Source organism: Moschus berezovskii, chromosome X (assembly GCF_049115385.1).
Source record: "Moschus berezovskii isolate FMDL1 chromosome X, NW_MosBer_1.0, whole genome shotgun sequence".
In the NCBI taxonomy this organism is placed as follows: domain Eukaryota; kingdom Metazoa; phylum Chordata; class Mammalia; order Artiodactyla; family Moschidae; genus Moschus; species Moschus berezovskii.
Window position 1 is genome coordinate 93,615,167 of NC_142488.1, and position 15,202 is coordinate 93,630,368.

The 15,202-nt window shown below is 39.1% G+C and overlaps 1 pseudogene; it reads left to right on the forward strand.

Annotated features, from left to right (window-relative positions):
- The first annotated feature begins 231 nt into the window (after positions 1–231).
- On the forward strand, positions 232–548 carry LOC148773386 (small ribosomal subunit protein uS10 pseudogene; annotated as a pseudogene).
- The last annotated feature ends 14,654 nt before the right edge of the window (positions 549–15,202 follow it).

Here is a 15,202-nt window from a genome sequence, read left to right on the forward strand (position 1 = left end):
TTCCTTTTAATTCCTTTACATGTTTATTTTATCTGATTATCCATCAAGTACTCTGGCAGTTACAGGCTTAAATTCTCTAGGAAAATCTCTCAAATAAAACCTTTTACTGAGCTCTTTGAGAAAGATGTGGTCGCTGCTACAGTAGAGCTCCATACTGCTTGTTCCTCCTCCCGACTCACTGCTGTTCGCTCTCACCAAGGAACAAGTTGGTCAGGAAGCCACACCGCAGCCATGGCCTTTAAAGACACTGGTAAGACTCCTCTGGAGCCAGATGTGGCCATTCACTGGATTAGGATCACCCTTTCCAGCCACAATGTGAAAAGGAAAAGAATCTCAAAGTGAAAGGACCAGTTTGCATGTCTACTAAGACTCTGAGAATAACTACAAGGAAAACTCCTTGTGAAGGTTCTAAGACTTGGGATCGATTCTGAATGAGGACCCACAAGCAACTCATTGACCTGCACAGCCCTTCTGAAACTGTCAAGCAGATCAGTTCCATCAGTACTGAGCCAGGAGTCGAGGTGGAAGTCACCACTGCCGATGCCTAAATCAACCTTTTTAATAAATCGATAATCAGTTGTTTTTTTTTAAAAAGAAACCTTTTGCTGAAATTGAGTTAACAAAAGATATATCTGGTTGTCTGATATTAAGCTGAGAATGACCACTTAAAGATGTATCTCAGAATCAAATCCCATTTTATTTTCTGTTCTCTTCCCTTTTGTTGCCATAGTACCAGATCATAAGACTAACAAAAATAATGGAGAGAAAATCCAGAGTGTGATTAAAATCATTTGGTTCTGGAACTGGCTAAATAGACCAAAGGTGATGTCTGAAGTAATTTTTCTATTATGCCATTTGTTAAGGTCATTTTAATAACTGGACAGAGAAGCCTGGAGGGCTACAATCCATAGGATCACAAAAAGTTGGACACTACTAAGTGACTAAGCACAGCAAAGCACATGGATACATTAAGTCCTCCCCTGATTCTTACTCCTTCCAACCACAGGAACGAACATCTAATATGATCCTTTTTTTTTTTTTTTGACAATTTACAAAGGGTGAGGAAGAGGTGGAGAAGCACAATATTTTAAATCTAATTCTCAAATTAATTCAGGACAAAAGTCCAAAGCTTCAGCCAAGGTATTTGAAGGGCAATACAGCAAAATGTCAACTCCAGATTTTTGTTTTCCTAATTCTGACTTGAAATAAAAATTAGAAAATATATCCTTCTACTCCACTTTTCAGTTCAGTTCAGTCACTTCAGTTCAGTCACTCAATTGTGTCTGACTCTTTGTGATCCCATGAACCATAGAACTCAGCATGCCAGGCCTCCCTGTCCATCACCAACTCCCAGAGTCCACCCAACCCCATGTCCATTGAGTCGGTGATGCCATCTAACCATCTCATCCTCTGTTTTCCCCTTCTCCTCCTCCGCTCAAACTTTCCCAGTATGAGGGTTTTTTCAAATGAGTCAGCTCTTTGCATCAGGTGGCCAAAGTATTGGAGTTTCAGCTTTAACATCAGTCCTTCCAATGAACACTCAGGACTCATCTCCTTTAGGATGGACTGGTTGGATCTCCCTGCAGTCCAAGGGACTCGCAAGAATCTTCTCCAACACCACAGTTCAAAAGCATCAATTCTTCAGTGCTCAGCTTTCTTTACAGTCCAACTCTCACATCCATACATGACCACTGAAAAATCATAGCCTTGACTAGAAGGACCTCTGTGGCAAAGTAATGTCTCTGCTTTTTAATATGCTGTCTAGCTTGGTCATAACCTTCCTTCCAAGGAGTAAGCGTCTTTTAATTTCATGGCTGCTTTCTTATCCATTCATCTGCAGATGGACATCTAGGTTGCTTCCATGTCAAGGCTATTATAAACAGTGCTGCAATGAACACTGGAGTACATGTGTCTCTTTCAATTCTGGTTTCCTCCGTGTGTATGCCCAGGAGTGCGATTGCTGGATCATATGGCAGTTCTATTTCCAGTTTTTTAAGGAATCTCCACACTGTTCTCCATAGTGGCTGTACTAGTTTGCATTCCCACCAACAGTGGAAGAGGGTTCCCTTCTCTCCACACCCTCTCCAGCATTTATTGCATGTAGACGTTTGGATAGCAGCCATTCTGACTGGTGTGAAATGGTATCTCATTGTGGTTTTGATTTGCATTTCTCTGATTATGAGTGATGTTGAGCATCTTTTCATGTGTTTATTAGCCATCTGTATGTCTTCTTTGGAGAAATATCTGTTTAGTTCTTTGGCCCATTTTTTGATTGGGTCGTTTATTTTTCTGGAATTGAGCTGCAGGAGCTGCTTGTATATTTTGGACATGAATTCTTTGTCAGTTCCTTCATTTGCTATTATTTTCTCCCATTCTGAAGGCTGTCTTTTCACTTGCTTATAGTTTCCTTTGCTGTGCAGAAGCTTTTAATTTTAATTAGGTCCCATTTGTTATTTTTGCTTTTATTTCCAATATTCTGGGAGGTGGGTCATAGAGGATCTTGCTGTGGTTTATGTCGGAGAGTGTTTTGCCTATGTTTTCCTCTAGGAGTTTTATAGTTTCTGGTCTTACGTTTAGATCTTTAATCCATTTGAGTTTATTTTTGTGTATGGTGTTAGAAACTGTTCTAGTTTCATTCTTTTAGTGGTTGGCCAGTTTTCCCAGCACCACTTATTAAAAAGATTGTCTTTCCTCCATTGTATATTCTTGCCTCCTTTGTCAAAGATAAGTGTCCATAGGTGCGTGGGTTTATCTCTAGGCTTTCTATTTTGTTCCATTGATCTATATTTTTGTCTTTGTGCCAGTACCATACTGTCTTGATGACTGTGGCTTTGTAGTGGAGACTGAAGTCAGGCAAGTTGATTCCTCCAGTTCCATTCTTCTTTCTCAAGATTGCTTTCGCTATTCAAGGTTTTTTGTATTTCCATACAAAGTGTGAAATTATTTGTTCTAGTTCTCTGAAAAACACCATTGGTATCTTGATAGGGATTGCATTGAATCTATAGATTGTTTTGGGTAGTATACTCATATGTAAATTCTGCAATCAAATCCCACTGGCCTTCAAAGTCAAATTCCCTGGGGATTCTCAGTCCCTTTGCTAGATCCTCAGATTAGGAAATCTGCTGTTTGTCTAAGAATTTAACTGAGAGAATTTTTTGGTATAACTCTCTGTAGTTTGTGGGTTGTCTGCTCAGTGGCTCTATGGTGGGGTTAATGGTGACCTCCTCCAAGAGGGCTTATGCCACACCCAGAGGTCTGCTGCACCCAGAGCCCCTGCACCTGCGGCAGGCCACTGCTGAACCATACCTCTGCAGGAGACACACAAAGACTCAAACGCAGGTCTGGCTCAGTCTCTGTGGGGTCTTCTGGTGTGCACAAAGCTTTGTTTGAGTCCTCTGAGCATCTCTGGCAGGTATGGGGTTTGATTCTAAATGTGATTTCACCCCTCCTTCATCTTTCTGGTGCTTCTCCTTTGCCCTTGTATGTGGGGTATCTTTCTTTGGTGGGATCCAAAATTCTCCTGTCGATGGTTGTTCAGCAGTGAGTTGTAATTTTGGAGTTCTTACAGGAGAAGATGAGTGCATGTCCTTCTGCTCCTCCATTTTGTGAATATACCATAGATCACAAGTCAGCAAAACAAGACCGGGAGCTGACTGTGGCTCAGATCATGAACTCTTTATTGGAAAATTCAGACTTAAATTGAAGAAAGCAGGGAAAACCACAAGACCATGCAAGTGGGACTAAATCAAATCCCTTATGAGTATACAGTAGAAGTAACAAATAGATTTAAGGGATTAGACCTAAAAGACAGAGTGCCTGAAGAACTATGGACGGAGGTTTGTGACATTATACAGGAGGCAGTGATCAAGACCATCTCCAAGATAAATAAATGCAAAAAGGCAAAATGGTTGTCTGAGGAGGCCTTACAAATAGCTGAGAAAAGAAGAGAAGCGAAATTTTAAGGAGAAAAGGAAAGATATACCCATTTGAATGCAGAGCTCCAAAGTATAGCAAAGAGAGATAAGAAAGCCTTCCTCTGTGATCAGTACAAAGAAATAGAGGAAAGCAATAGAATTTGAAAGACTAGTGATCTCTTCAAGAAAATTAGAGATATCAAGGGAACATTTCATGCAAAGATGGTACAATAAAGGATGGAAATGGTAGGGATCTAGCAGAAGCAGAAGATATTAAGAAGAGGTGGCAAGAATACACAGAAGAACTATACAAAAAAGATCTTCATGACCCAGATAATCACAATGGTGTGATCACTCACCTAAAGCCAGATATCCTGGAATGTGAAGTCAAGTGGGCCTTAGGAAGCATCACTACAAAGAAAGTTAGTGGAGGTGATGGAATTCCAGCTGAGCTAATGCAAATCCTAAAAGATGATGCTGTGAAAGTGCTACACTCAATATGCCAACAAACTTGGAAAACTAAACAGTGGCCACAGGGCTGGAAAAGGTCAGTTTTCTTTCCAATCCCAAAGAAAGGCAATGCTGTTCAAACTACTGCACAATTGCACTCATGTCACATGCTAGCAAAGTAATGCTCAAAATTCTCTGAGCCAGGCTTCAACAGTACATGAACTGTAAACTTCCCCCAAGTTCAAGATGGATTTAGAAAAGGCAGAGGAACCAGAGATCAAATTGCCAACATCTGATCCATCATCGAAAAAGCAAGAGAGTTCCAATAAAACATCTACTTCTGCTTTATTGACTATGCCAAAGCCTTTGACTGTGTGGATCACAATGAACTGTAGAAAATTCTGAAAGAGATAGGAATACCAGACCACCTTATCTGCCTCCTGAGAAATCTGTATGCAGGTCAAGAAGGAAGAGTTAGAACTGGACATGGAACAACGGACTACTTCCAAATTGGAAAGGAGTACGTCAAGGCTGTATATTGTCACCCTGCTAATTAAACTTATATGCAGAATATATAGTGCAAAATGCTGGGCTGGATGAAGCAGAAGCTGGAATCAATATTGCCAGGAGAAAAGTAATAATCTCATATACACAAATGAAAGCACCCTTATGGCAGAAAGTGAAGAACTAAAGAGCCTCTTGATGAAAGTGAAAGAGGAGAGTGTAAAAGTTGGCTTAAAACTCAACATTGAGAAAACTAAGATCATGGCATCTGGTCCCATCACTTCATGGCAAATAGATGGGGAAACAATGGAAACAGTGGGAGAATTTATTTTCTTGAACTCTAAAATCACTGCAGATGGTGACTACAGCCATTAAATTAAAAGACAGTTGCTCCTTGGAAGAAAAGCTATGACCAACCTAGACAGCATATTAAAAAGCAGAGACATTACTTTGCCAACAAAGGTCCGATTAGTCAAAGCTATGGTTTTTCCAGTAGTCATGTATGGATGTGAGAGTTGGAGGAGAAATAAAGATGAGCATTGAAGAATTGATGCTTTTGAACTGTGGTGTTGGAGAAGGCTCTTGAGAATCCCTTGGACTGCAAGGAGGGCAAACCAGTCAATCCTAAAGGAAATCAGTCCTTATATTCATTGGAAGGACTGATGCTGAAGCTGAAGCTCTAATACTTTGGCCTGATGGGAAGAACTGACTCGTTGGAAAAGACCCTGAGGCTGGGAAAGACTGAAGGCAGGAGGAGAAGGGGACGACAGGGGATGAGATGGTTGGATGGCATCACTGACTGACGGATGTGAGTTTGAGCAAGCTCCAGGAGTTGGTAGTGAAGAGGGAAGCCCCGCATGCTGCAGTCCATGGAGTCGTAAAGAGCTGGACATGACTGAATGACTGAACTGTGCAGAAGTAGATCTGCTGACTTTAATTTCTAGCCCCTGCTATTTCAACAAAGAAAACATAAGAAGCACCCATATAACTAATCATGCAATAACTTCTATAGTAGATTAATGATGGCCACAAATTCTTTGACATATCTCTGATTGAGAGGGATGGTCCATGTTTTTCCCTTGAGTTTTGACAGACTCTGTGAGTATTTTGAACAATATAATATGAGGAAGTGACTGTGCCAGATTCTGAGCTTGGGAATTTAAAGATTGGCAGCTTTCGTTTCTTGTATCTTGGAACATTTGATCTAAGGGAAACAGATATTGCATAAAAATTCCAAGTAGCCTAAGACTACCACCAAGTTGGGATGAAATCCATGCTACCACGTGGAGTGGCCACTTGGAAAGAGAAATGTCCACCCTGCCCTCAGCTTTCCTGCTGTCCCAGCCTAGGCTCTAGATACATGTATGAAGAAGCTATCTTGACACCTGGTCTTCAGATGATTCCAGCACTGCTGCTGCTGCTGCTTAGTCACTTCAGTCGTGTCCGACTCTGTGTGACCCCATAGACGGAAGCCCACCAGGCTCCCCCGTCCCTGGGATTCTCCAGGCAAGAACACTGGAGTGGGTTGCCATTTCCTTCTCCAATGTGTGAAAGTGAAGTCGCTCAGTCGTGTCCAACCCTTAGCGACCCCATGGACTGCAGCCTACCAGGCTTCCCCATCCATGGGATTTTCTAGGCAAGAGTACTGGAGTGGCTTGCCATTGCCTTCTCCAGGATTCCAGCACTAGTCTTTTGTAATTCCATGAGATCCCAAGTGCCATGTGATCAACAATTACTAGTCAATGTACAGAACCATAAGAGATAATAACTTTTTGTTAAAGTCATAAGTTGGGGATGCTTTGTCATTCAGCAATAAATAACCAAATAGTTTCCAACAAAAGGGAACTATTTCTCTTGATGGATTACCGAAAATGGGTACTAATTTAAAAGAAAGATCACCTCATCAATTTGTTTCTCTCATACTCCTCGCACCAGAACACACCAATCTATGTCCCTTCCATTCTTCAAATTCATCTTAAAATGTTTGAAAAATATATATCTGATATCAGTTCTTACCTTTGTATTGTTCCTCTGCATTTCCTCAGTATTTGTGTATTATATTTGCATATTTCTGTAAGCATATTTACACCTCACAAATAGAAATGTTCTTTTACAAAATTAGATGATCATTTTTTAAAGGAAAACAAATATTCCATGAAGAAAGCATATAAACCTGACTAGAGAAAATAGGGCTTCACACATGGCAGAATATTTTTTTCCTTAGTAATAAGTTTGGGTTTTTCACAAAATTGACATTTTTTTAAATAAAGTTTTATTGTGTATCTCTTTTTTAAAGGCCACTTATTTCTCAGTTTCTCTAAGTTTAACAGGAGACCTGGGTAAAGCCCTCAAAAGAATTCTCACCTCCTTCCTTTGTTTATATTACAATCTTTTCTGAACATCTACCTTCAGTCTAGCTTCTCATTTCAATAGCCCTGCAAGGGGAAATAGAAAACAACCGATATTCCCTGAGGTTGTATTGTGTCTCTAGTTCTGAAATTGGATGGATAATTTAACTACATGTTTATTCAGGAAAACAGCCACTTTTCAGTAGATAAGTATTTTCCAAACACTCTTCCTAGAGTCTATTTAAATCTTAAAATAAATCACCAACATGATACCTGCATATACCTATATAATAAAGCAGGACACGCAAAACAAGATCAGATTGCTGAGAAACAGACCTTAACCTACGGAAATTATTTTTCTTTGTTCTATGTATTACAGAATTAATTCGATAACATTTATGAAATAGAACTATGCTTATACAAGCAGATACATTTCTAGAAAGCATATAAATCATTACTTCCTAAGGTGCCCTCAACAAAGTTCAATGCAATTTACCGATAAATATGAGAAATGATTACATCTTCATACTGAATTAAATCCAGAAACATTTCTAAGAAGAGAAATGAATACTCCCATGTTCACTGAAGAACATAATCATAAAGAAAGACAAATCTCATTTTTCACCCATTTAAAATACTCCCTGAGTGTGTGTGTGGGGTGTGGTGGTGCAGGGAATAGCTGGAAAATTAACATATTTTTTACTTAATAAAATATCATCTTGAGAAGATAATCCTTCATGTCTACTAAAATTTCACTTTATGTAGAATAAAGTTGAAGGAACCAAAATGGGTAAAATTTTAAAAAGCAGCTTCAAACTACTTTTAAAAGGATATAATACTGTTAAACTATACTACATATTAATAACCATTAGTTAAAATGAGGTCATTATTGAAACATTTAAGACTCAAAATCTGCCTATGTCACCGAATATTGTGAAATATAAATTATAAGTAATCTTCAAAAATCAATCATGGAACCCAGAAGTTGAAGGCACTTTAAAGGATTGATTGTTTTATCAGTAAAACAAGCCTCAAGGCTTTGATTTGGAAAAACAAAAAGCTATAATTTTGTGACATAATTGTTTAATTGCTAGACACTACATTTCTATAAACCCAATTATTTCTAATAATTTACATCATGAGAGTCAAAAAGACCTATATGAACCAAAGAAATTTTTGTGATTACTAATTAATTAGCTTTTTTTTTTTTTTTTGTAAAATGTGTCACGAAGTTCTGTCTTCTTGCTTAGGAAATGGTAAACTTGTGGCAAACTTGGATGATGGAATTAAACAAGTAGAAATTTAGAGGAAAGACCATCCATCCTCTTGGAAAATAACAATTTTGCTTGTCCAGAGTTTCTACAAAAAATTCTGTTGGTATAAAAAGTGAGAGGTGGGACTTCCTTCAATTCCCGGTCAGGGAACTAGAGTCTACACGAGGCAGCTAAGAGTTTGAAAGCCACACCTTAACAACAACAACAACAAAAAAAAGATCCCACATGCTAAAACAAAGACCCGACAGAGCCAAATTAATTAATTAATTAAAAATAAAATATTTTAAAGAGTGGAAAAGTGAATGTTATCTTAGTCCTGGAAGTTCTGTGTATAGGATGGCAGAGCATTCCAAAGGCCATATGCTCAATGGGACCATGTTTTTTCTCTGAAGGAACCCTAATTCCTAATAACATCTTGGGAGTTAGGAAGGTTGCCAGTCTCTGGCAGGACTTTCCTATTGAGCTTTACTTAGTAGCTTGCCATCAGAAAATCTGACCAACTTACTGGGCTCAGGTCATATGGCCTCAGTCTGAAGTTTTCCTTCATAAGTTGTTTCAGGCATTCTTTGAAGAGAAACCCAACCCTAAATATCAGAGAAGATAACTGGTATATTTGTGGCTGACCACAATTACATTTCAAAAGAGATTTCATGGACTCAGCAGGGAAAATGAAAGGTACTGTAGTTTGATTACCAAGCAATCAATTCACTCTACACACTTAGCACTATACTTTTCACATTATCCTAATTGATTGCCAACTTCACCATCATTACCTGGAAATCATTCCTTTGGTAATTCACTCTAGACTCAGTGTATCTTAAACAAGCATGTTTGTAATTTTGAACACTTTTCACTGTAAGTCTCCACTTTCCTTTCATCTCGTCAAAAAGAACCCCCCCACACACACAAAGAACCCACACAAACCATATGACTATAACCTAGAAAATAATAGATGCTTTCATAAAACAACTTATGATATCTTATCCCATATATGCTTAGAAAATGAAGTCAAATGGCAACATGATTACAACATATCATGCCAACAAGAACTATTGCCAGAAATTGTATCAGATTTGGGGAGCTTAACATATATGGAAGAAGTAGGCTTCAGGCTAGAATTTAATGTTATATATCTTATTGTGAAGGAAAATAAAGTTTGCTCAACAAAGAGAGTCCCAAATAACTCAATAAAGAAATCAACATATCATATTTGAAATTAAAATTGCCATGCATTGAACATGTTGTCAATTGACACAAATGTAATACTTGACTTTCTAACAAATATTGCAAGAAAATGCAGATGCAAAAGGGCCATCAAATGTATGGAACAAGATTGTATTCTGTTCATTCCTGTATTTTTTCCACTAGTTCTTGTTGGTCTTTTATATAGATTAATGTGTGTATTGCTTTTTTTTCAACTTTGCATTCAAAAGCAAAAGAGAAAAGGTGGCATTAAGGAGAATTTTCAATAGTTTGGAGCCACATACCCTTAGGATAATCTCCACTCTAAATTCCAAATAGAAACAAATCACTATACAATTATTTACACTGACTATCCATGACTTAATAAAAATAGGGAATCTAAAACAAAAATATTAATCACAAAGAATCCCATTCTTTCTGAATGGTATGTTTTGTGCAGCTTTGTAACTCCCAATATATACCACATCAATAAAAAGCACTTATTAACTGTGGGGCTGCTCAACTGGAAAACAGAATGCAGCTGATCATTTGATTCACTTAACATCTTCCTCTGTTACATTTCCCTTGATATTGGCTTCATCTTACCAATTTCAGTTACACAGATCTTTCACATTCTTTGAACTTGCTCCCACCAAAATTTGTTCAGTTAAAAAGAGAACCAATAAAATACATGTATCTTAATGCCCATAAACTAATCATGATTATTATTATAATTTTAATCATATATAAGAAATTCAGAAAATCATTCAATTGTCATATCAAGAGATAGTAAAGTATTAATGGACAGCCAGGTTGAAAGTAGACAGTACAGTGATAGCTGGCACAGAGTAAAGTGATACCATCCTTCTAACTGACCCAGTGACCCAGGGCCTGTGCTAAAAGGTATTATGGTCCAGAGGTGAGGTACCATACCTCAGTCTATGCAGCCTGATCATGCACACAAAGATATGCTGAAGAAGCAGTAGTGTAAAGCCACTTATCAGAGACATTCCTATGTAATAAAAGCCAAAAGAGTCTTAGTCCACAAAGTTTGCTATAAGCCACCTCCCATACTAGCTAATATAAGCCTACAAAATGGAGGCATATATTATGTATATGTGTATGTTAGTTTTTCAGACTTCTCCAACTCTTTGTGACCACATAGACTATAGCTCTCCAGCCTCCTCTGTCCATGGAATTTTCCAGGCAAGAGTACTCGAGTACGTTGCCATTTTCTTCTCCAAAGGATCTTCCCAGCCCAGGGACTGAACTCAGGTCTCCCACATTGCAAGCAGATTCTTTACAATCTGAGCCACCAGGGAAGCCCTACAACAAGTACATTCTGTGAACAAACAACACTGTTTACTGTAAGAGATTGGAAACAAACTCAAGGTGAACTAATGCACATGTACAAGACCTGGAAAAAATGAAATAATGATCCAAAGAAATCTGGGTGATATTTTTTAAAAAAATCTATGCCTCCATTTTGTAGGGTACCATTAAAAAAAATGGTGGCATAGATTTCCTTAAAATATCTCCCAAATTTTGACAAAATAATGTCTTTGCTTCTTAATACACTGTCTAGGTTTATCATAGTTTTTCTTCCAAGGAGCAAGCGTCTTTTAATTTCATGACTGTAGTCTCCACCCGCAGTGATTTTGGAGCCCAAGAAAAATAAAGTCTGTCACTGTTTCCATTGTTTCCCCATCTATTTGCCATAAAGTGATGGGAACAGATGCCATGATCTTAGTTTTTTGAATGTTGAATTTTAAGTCAGCTTTTTCACTGTCCTCTTTCACCTTCATGAATAGGTTCTTTAGTTCCTCTTTGCTTTCTGCCGTAAGGGTGGCGTCATCTGCGTATTTGAGGTTATTTGCTATTTCTCCCAGCAATCTTGATTCCAGCTTGAGCTTCATCCAGCCCGGCATTTCACATGATGTACTCTGCATATAAGTTAAATAAGCAAGATAATAAATACAGCCTTGATGTACTCCATTCCCAATTTTGAACCAGTCCACTGTTCCATGCCCGGTTCTAACTGTTGCTTCTTGACCTGCATGCAGGTTTCTCAGGACACAGGTAAGGTGATCTGGTATTCCCATCTCTTTGAGAATTTTCCAGAGTTTGTTGTGATCCACACAGTCAGAGGTTTTAATGTAGTCAATGAAACAGAAGTAGACTGTACTGACTTCATCTCCCTTGCCCTTGTATATATCTCAAGAAAAAATGCCCTGTATGCATACACACATCAACTGAAAAAACTTGTTTATGGCTCTCTTGCACACATTTGATTGAAGATCTTACCCAAGACGTTATTTCCAAGTTGATTCTGGGTTCCCTTAAATAGCTACCTGTGTAATTCTTCAATAATGCTGATTTTATTATTTTCCAAAAAGACCACCAGGTATCTTAACAAGAAACTTTACCTGAAGTTAGATACTGGAGAAAGGAAAATACGTGACAGAGGGTGTGAGGGTGTGTGTGTGTGTGTGAGGGTGTGTGTGTACGTGTATGTGTGTGTGTGTGTACGTGTGTATGTGTGTGTACATGTGTGTACATGTGTGTACATGTGTGTGTGTGGACATGCGTGAGTGCCTGTAAACCCTTGCTTTTTCTATTTGGGAAAAATAACCAACTACCCTTGAACAGAAACTTGCCATTTTTTCAACCTTTGCCCAGTCTTTGTCTTGGAAATAGCCAAATATTTTCCCAACTTTGAAATATGGTTGATAGTTTTTTATAAATTTAAGATGTACAGTGTGTTGACTTGATTCAAGCTGATTGCCATCACAGTTTCAGCTTTAGCATCAGTCCTTCCAATGAACACCCAGGATCGATCTCCCTTAGAATGGACTGGTTGGATCTCCTTGCGATACAAGGGACTCTCAAGAGTCTTCTCCAGCACCACAGTTCAAAAGCATCGATTCTTCGGCGATCAGCTTTCTTCACAGTCCAACTCTCACATCCATACATGACCACGGGAAAAACCATAGCCTTGACTAGACGGAGATCGATCCTGGGTGTTCATTGGAAGGACTGATGCTAAAGCTGAAACTCCAATACTTTGGCCACCTCATGCAACGAGTTGACTCACTGGAAAAGACTCCGATGCTGGGAAAGGTTGGGGGTGGGAGGAGAAGGGGACAACGGAGAATGAGATGGCTGGATGGCATCACTGACTCTGTGGACATGAGTTTGAGTGAACTCCGGGAGTTGGTGATGGACAGGGAGGCCTGGCGTGCTGTGATTCATGGGGTCGCGGAGAGTCGGACACAACTGAGCGACTGAACTGAACTGAACCATCACAGTATTAGTTACACTTCCAACACATTTATAGTAAAGAAATCTTTTCCACAGTGAGAATATTTAAGACCTACTCTATTAACAACATTCAAATATATCTTATTGTATTATTAGCTATAATCACCATACTACAGATTAGACCACCAAACTTGCTGATCTTATAACTGGGAATTTGTGCCCTTTGATCAATATCTGCCCAATTCCCCCTACTCCTCACTCCCTATTAAGCATGACTCTACTCTGTTTCTCTGTTGGTCCTACTTAGGTTTTACGTGTAAGTGATATTCAGTTCAGTTCAGTCTCTCAGTCATGTCCAATTCTTTGCAACCCCATGAACCGCAGCACGTCAGGCCTCCCTGTCCATCACCAAATCCTGCAGTTCACCCAAACCCATGTCCATTGAGTTAGTGATGCCATCCAACCATCTCATCCTCCATCATCCCCTTCTCCTTCTGTCCTCAATCTTTCCCATCATCAGGGACTTTTCAAATGAGTCAGCTCTTCGCATCAGGTAGCCAAGGTATTGGAGTCTAGCTTCAACATCAGTCCTTCCAATGAACACCCAGGACTGACCTCCTTTAGGATGGACTAGTTGGATCTCCTTGCAGTCCAAGGGACTCTCAAGAGTCTTCTCCAACACCATAGTTCAAAATCAATTCTTTGGCAATCAGCTTTCTTTATAGTTCAACTCTCACATCCATACATGACCACTGGAAAAACCATAGCCTTGACTAGATGGACCTTTGTTGACAAAGTAATGTCTCTGCTTTTCAATATGCTGTTTAGGTTGTCATAACTTTCCTTCCAAGGAATAAGCATATTTTAATTTCATGGCTGCAAGCACCATCTGCAGTGATTTTGGAGCCCAGAAAAATAAAGTTTGACACTGTTTCCACTGTTTCCCCATCTATTTCCCATGAAGTGATGGGACCGGATGCCATGATGTTAGTTTTCTGAATGTTGAGCTTTAAGCCAACCTTTTAACTCTCCTCTTTCACCTTCATCAAGAGGCTGTTTAGTTCTTCTTCACTTTCTTCCAAAGGGTGGTGTCATCTGCATGTCTGAGTTTATTGCTATTTCTCCCGGCAATCTTGATTCCAACTTGTGCTTCCTCCAGCCTAGCGTTTCTCATGATGTACTCTGCATAGAAGTTAAATAAGCAGGATGACAATATACAGCCTTGACATACTCCTTTTCCTATTTGGAACCAGTCTGGTGTTCCATATCCAGTTCTAACTGTTGCTTCCTGACCTGCATACAGGTTTCTCAAGAGGCAGGTCAGGTGGTCTGGGATTCCCATCTCTTTCAGAATTTTCCACAGTTTATTGTTATCCACACAGTCAAAGGCTTTGGCATAGTCCATGAAGTAGAAATAGATGTTTTTCTGGAACTCTCTTGCTTTTTCCATGATCAAGCGGATGTTGGCAATTTGATCTCTGGTTCCTCTGCCTTTTCTAAAACCAGCTTGAACATCTCGAAGTTCACGGTTCACATATTACTGAAGCCTGGCTTGGAGAAATTTTAGCATGACTTTACTAGCATGTGAGATGAGTGCAATTGTGTTGTAGTTTGAGCATTCTTTGGCACTGCCTTTCTTTGGGATTGGAATGAAAACTGACCTTTTCCAGTCCTGTGGTCACTGCTGAGTTTTCCAAATTTGCTGGCATATTGAGTGCAGCACTTTCACAGCATTATCTTTCAGGATTTGAAATAGCTCAACTGGAATTCCATCCCCTCCACGAGCTTTGTTTGTAGTGATGCTTCCTAAGGCCCATTTGACTTCACATTCCAGGATGTCTGGTTCTAGGTGAGTGATCACACCATTGTGATTATCTGGGTCATAAAGATCTTTTTTTTACAGATCTTCTGTGTATTATAATAATGTCAAAACTTTCTTTAAATTTTTGTTTAATAGATATAATATGATCATGATAATTTCATATTACATGTTTGTTTTTGTTTCAGATCCTCCACAAGACAGGAAATTTCATAATTAGGAGGTTAGATTTTTCTTTCTTCTTGTTCCACTTAAAATCAAAATATGTTTCTTATTCATGATGCCAGTTATTGAAACCTATTGAAACCTTCGAAAAGTGATATTCATTTCAGTTCAGTTCATTTCAGTTCAGTCGCTCAGCCGTGTCCGACTCTGCGACCCCATGAATCACAGCACACCAGGCCTCCCTGTCCATCACCAACTCCCGGAGTTCACTCAATCTCATGTCCA